Below are 6,239 nucleotides of genomic sequence, written 5' to 3'. Positions count from 1 at the left end.
CTGTTTTATAATGTACTACAGGACTGAAATATAAATATCTAGCACATGAGTGATAGCGGGCTGTAGTTTGGACACCCCTGGTTTAAAGCCTATTGTGACATTTGCAGCTATCACAACAGTATTTATTTATTAATCTGTGATGAACTGTGTTTCATATAAAACACAAAACCAGAATACTTAATTAAGTTAAACTCAAACTTAACTTTAAACTTCTTTATTCTTCATCCTTCATCAATGAGGCTGAAGAACCATTAGTTTATAAAGCAGTTCATCAGATTTTGTGTTTCACTGATGTCTTCACAGACATTTTCTACATCTCTCTTAGTCACATGTTCTCCTATTCTCATGAAGTGCTTTGAACGGCTAGTCATGCACCACATCAAATCTGCTCCCCCCCCCCCTCCCTGGACCCCTTCCAGTTTGTATATCGCTCCAACCGCTCGACCGATGATGCCATCACAACTGAGCACTCACACATCTGGACAAAAAAGACTCATACATCATACTCATAATGGGTTTTATTGAAAACGAATGTGTTTCTGAAGGTTTTTCAATTTTCAATTTTTATGTTGTTGTCTTCGTGACGCGAATTCGAAAGTGTTTTTAAACCAGACATTTCTCATTAAGATCATTTGGTTATTCTACATGGCAGTGCATTTGATTGTAACTCACTTTATTTTATATAGTGTTTTTTTTTTTTTTTTTTTTTTTTTTGCTGTTGCTGCTAACTGAACATATTTCTTCTTCTCATTAAGCTCATCATCTCCAGGTCACACTGAACAGCATATTGTTGTCTCAAGCCAGTGCTGATCAATGACAGTTTATCTGCAGTCTGTCAGAGAAGAGAGGAAAGATGAGTCTCTCACAGAAGCAGAGGTAAGACTGAGTCTGAGAATCATTTTAAACACTGCTGCAGTTTCAGAGGATTGCTGGAGAAAACTAAACCTTAACAAACTTTGTGTTATATCTACAAATGATTTGCAGAACTTCAGAGCTTCAGAACTTCCTAATTTAAAAAAAAAAAACATAAAATACAATAAACCCCACACCTAGATAAGTGTATACAGAGTTGATAAACAAATGTGAGTCTGTAAACAAGAATGACTGCTCTCTTTAAAACTCTGCAGATGTTTCTGTGAAGGACTAGAGAAAATGTGTGTCAATATAAAACACAGATGAAGCTCCTGTAGAAAGTTTCTCTTCTCTCTTTGTGTCATTAGTGTAAGATCAGGATCACATGTGTCTGTGAAGAGTGACTGGTCAAAGGATGACGGACCATACTTCAGTGAGAAAAAAACATCTATCAAAAGGTATTTATTCTCTTTGACATTATAATGTTGTGTTGGCTTATTTCTCCACTAAGATGCTTGTGATAGAAATGAATGAAATAAAAAAAAAAAAATTACTGATTTCCTCTTTATTGAACTCAGTCTGGAGCTTCTCTCCAGTAACACAATCACACAAGCAGACACAAGGAGGTATAAATTAACCATGAAAATAGATCATGCAGCCAAACATGAATATGTCTTTCCATCTATCCATAGTCATAGATGAACAAATGCATGTCTATACTGTGCTTCATTACCATCCTCAACAGTGAAGCTCTTTAAATGAGACTGAAGGAGCCCTGTAGTAAAGTGTTTTGTTCTTTGTGTCATTAGTGTAAGATCAGACTCACATGTGTCCAGCTCTGTGTCTGTGAAGAGTGACTGGTCAAAGAGAGAACCACTAAACTTCAGTGAAAAAACAACATCACGAACCAAACGGTATTTGATGTGTTTCTGATTTTTCTTTACACATAGACTGTCAGTGAAAAAGTATCATAAAACCTATAGTCCATACATTTATCACAGTATTATTTATTTTTTTTGCTTAAATATTTGCAAGATATTTTGGTGGGGTTTTTTTTCTCCTAAAAAAGCAGTGTTTTGATTTATTTTATTTACTCTCAGGTTTCAGTGTGAAACATTGGATCCAGATTTACAGTCTCACAGGAACCACAAGAATTTTACAGACAGTCTCCTGCAGATCTTCCAGGTAATAAAACACATTTTCAAGAATATTTAATAATGATAATAAACAAATATGTTATTGAATAATAGTGTGACAGAACTTTTATTTCTACTTTTTCTTTTTGAGAACCTATAAAACAAGAAAGAAAGCCTATTTTTATTCATATTTACAACAAATTACTTGTTGTCTCAACTTGATTTTTGATGAATATGTTTAATTACTGAATAAATACTTTTTAACCAAATATAGGATTATTTTCTGTCATTCATTCTTGTCTTTCTTTGTAGGACCTTGAGAGCAAAATAATGACATTTCTAAAGAAAGAACTGGAAAAGTTTAAGAAAATATTACAAAAAGAGGACATGCAGTACTTTGTGAAGGACTTTAATGAGAACAGATGCAGTATGAAAGAAGCAGCTCTTGATCTCACGCTCTACTTCCTGAGAGAGATGAAGCAAGATGAAGCTGCTGAGACTCTAGAAAGTAAGAGACTCGTGATCATCTGTCAGATTGTCACTTATAAATGTAGAGAGAAAATATGATTAAACAATATCTGTGTTTTTGTTTCTGTTTAGATGAGCTGTTCTTCATTCATCAGCTAAAGTGTAGCCTAAAGAAGAAGTATCAATGTGTGTTTGAAGGAATTGCAAAGCAAGGAGACTCTACACTTCTGAAGAACATCTACACAGATCTCTATATCACTCAGGGTTGTAGTGAACAGGTCAATACTGAACATGAGGTGAGACAGATTGAAGTTGCTTCCAGACGTCATGAATCACAGGAGATACAGGTTGAGTGCAAACATTTGTTTGAAGCACCTGAACAAGACAAGCAGATCAGAACTGTACTGACAAAGGAGTTGCTGGCATCGGAAAATCAGTCTCTGTGCAGAAGTTTGTTCTGGATTGGGCCGAAGGAAAAGAAAATCAAGATATCAGCTTCATATTTACTCTTCCATTTAGAGAGATGAACTTAAAGGAGGAAGAAAAACTAAGTTTGATGGACCTTATAACTCAGTTTTTCCCAGAGACAAAAGGACTGAACCTTACAAGAAGAAATCAATTCAAAGTCTTGTTCATTCTTGATGGATTGGATGAATGTCGACTTCCTGTAAACTTTAAGGATAATGAGACGTGGTCTGATGTTTCATCACCAGTCTCTCTGGATGTTCTCCTGACGAACCTCATCAAGGGAAATCTGCTTCCTTCTGCTCTCATCTGGATCACCAGCAGACCAGCAGCTGCCAGTAAGATTCCTCCTGACTGTATCGACCGGCTGACAGAGATACGAGGATTCAATGATGCACAAAAGGAGGAGTACTTCAGAAAAAGATTCACGGATGAGAATCAGGCCAAAGAAATCATTGATCATGTTAAACAATCAAAGAGTCTCTTTATCATGTGTCACATCCCAGTCTTCTGCTGGATTTCAGCCACTGTTCTCCAGAACATTTTAGAGGAGAAAAGAAAAAATGTTGTGAAAAACAGTCAGGCTGATGATGCCTCCAAAACACTGCAGGAGTCAAATACTGAAGACACTCCTAAGACTCTGACACAAATGTACACACACTTCCTCAGATTTCAGATCCAGCAGAGCAGACGAAAGTATGATGGAGAACATACACCAGATGTTTCCTGGGATAAAGATGCCATCTTTTCACTGGGGAAACTGGCATTTGATCAGTTGGAAAGAAACAATGTGATCTTCTATGACACAGATCTGGAAGCTTGTGGTATTGACGTCTATAAGGCATCAGTGTACTCGGGCATGTGTACCCAGATCTTTAAGGAGGAAACAGGGATCCTTCTTGGTACCATGTACTGCTTTGTTCACTTGAGCATTCAAGAGTTTATTGCAGCCCTTTATGCACATCTGTTTCTAGACATCAACAAGAAATATGTGTTTGATCAAGACTCTACAGAACAGGAAAACAAAAGTGAAACCATGATTGATTTGCTCAAGACTGCAGTGGACAAGGCACTAGAGAGTGATAATGGACACCTGGATCTTTTTCTTCGCTTCCTCCTTGGTTTGTCACTCCAGTCCAATCAGAGACTCTTACAGGGTCTTTTGACACATGAAGACAATGAGCAGAGTAAAAAGGAAATAGTTCAGTACATCAAGCAGAAATTACAGTCTAATCTGTCTCCAGAGAGATCCATCAATCTGTTCTACTGTCTGAATGAACTGAACGACCAAACTCTGGTGAAAGACATTCAGACCCACCTTAGCAAAGGAAGTCTCTCATCTGCTGATCTTTCACCTGCCCAGTGGTCTGCTTTGGTCTTTGTGTTGTTGACATCAGAGGAGGACCTGGAGGAGTTTGAGCTTCAGAAATTCAAGAAATCAGACGAGTGTGTCATTAGATTATCAGCAGTCATCAAAACCTGCAAAAGAGCTCTGTAAGTTATTTAATATATTTTGTCATGTTTTGTTCTCATCTTAACATTACATGAATCTACATTGATACTAGATATAAAATATAATAAAATAACCACACTTTTCTGAAAACGGCATATAAACCTGGATAGAGTTTATGTTAATTTTGGTAACATTACAATAAGGTTCACAAGGTTACATACTTTAAGATTAATACATTCTTAGATTGCAAACTAGTTCAAGGGTTATTTCAGCCAAAAATGAGAAATTGCCTCCATTGAAAATGTATAAATACGATATACCGCCCATGTCCAAAAAGGTAATAAAACATCATCAAAGTCCATGTTACATCATAGGGTCAGTTAAAATTTGTTGAAGCATCGAAAACAGGTTTTGGTCCAAAAATAACAAAAATTATGACTTTATTCAGCATTGTCATCTCTTCAGGGTCTATTGTGAGCGCGACTGCTGTGACTGTTGACATACATTGTGAAGTCGTAATTTGTTATTTTATAATTTTATAATTTACATTTTTGCCTGAAATAACCCTTACATATTAATTTCAACATTTACTAATTCATTATTAAAATCAACAGTTGTGCTAGTTAACAGTTAATGCACTCTTAATAAACATGAACTAACAATGAACAACTGTATTCTCATTAACTAAATTTAAGAAAGACTAATAATTACTGTAATGTATTGTTCATTGTTTGTTTGTGTTAAACATTAATTGAACCTTATTGTAAACTGTTACCTTAATATTAAATATCAATAAATACTTTTTTTATCCACTTCAGTGTAACAGAATCATTTATAAGTTGATGGTTTTATTAATTTATTTATTTTTGGACTATCTAAATAATTATAGTCCTACAAAGTTATTATTATCAGATCACAGCGTACAGATATACCATGTTACAGCACAGTTGCGCTACTGCAAACAGGAGCAAGATTTTTTGCCATTTTTCTCTTTGATTATTTGCAGATGTAGGTGCATACCTAAACTGAACAAAATTATAAATGCAACACTTTTGTTTTCGTCCCAATTTTTCATGAGTTAAACTCAAAGCTCTAAGACTTTTTCTATGTACACAAAATACCTATTTCTCTCAAATATTGTTCACAAATCTGTCTTAATCTATGTTAGTGAGCACTTCTCTTTCTATTTGCTGAGATAATCCATCCACCTAACAGGTGTGGCCTGTCAAGATCCTGATTTGACAGCATGATCAGCCTTTAGCCCCTTTAACACTGTTATTCCGGCAAATACACGGCTAATGTTTCCCGGCAATTTTTCACTTTCAGCCAGAGATTACCCGGAATATATGCGTGCGTTCACACACAACCCCTAAAGGTCCCATAAAGACATGTGACATCAGGGTGTGACGTGTAATGTACGAGTCGAAAACACTAGGCATGTTAACTTTCACTTAAGATAGCGAACGATTTCCGCTTCAGCGCAGAAAGTGAGGAACTAACTGATCTCTGCTTCATTACAATTTGCACATTTTTTTGTATTGAACATTGATCTGCCTTCAAAACACCTGGTAAAAGAGTCACGTGATATCATGCGTCATCACTACGACACACCCTTTACAGCATTAGTTCTGACTTTTGTTCACACAGAGCTCGTTCTGGGACTGAACCCGGCTATGTTACTAGTTCCCTAACCCTGGACCAATCCCGAGACGTGTTTGTGTTCAATCAATCACCTTTATTTATATAGTGCTTTAAACAAAATACATTGCGTCAAAGCACTGAACAACATTCATTTGGAAAACAGTGTCTCAATAATGCAAAATGATAGTTAAAGGCAGCTCATCATTGAATTCAGTTATGTCATC

The 6,239-nt window shown here is 36.0% G+C and overlaps 1 pseudogene; it reads left to right on the top strand.

Moving 5' to 3' along the window:
• The first annotated feature begins 766 nt into the window (after positions 1-766).
• On the top strand, positions 767-4,419 carry LOC113082396 (protein NLRC3-like; annotated as a pseudogene).
• Positions 4,420-6,239: the final 1,820 nt, after the last annotated feature.

This window comes from Carassius auratus, unplaced genomic scaffold, assembly GCF_003368295.1.
Source record: "Carassius auratus strain Wakin unplaced genomic scaffold, ASM336829v1 scaf_tig00035992, whole genome shotgun sequence".
In the NCBI taxonomy this organism is placed as follows: domain Eukaryota; kingdom Metazoa; phylum Chordata; class Actinopteri; order Cypriniformes; family Cyprinidae; genus Carassius; species Carassius auratus.
Note: the sequence above shows the minus strand (reverse complement) of the source record. Positions and strands in the feature narration are given on the sequence as shown.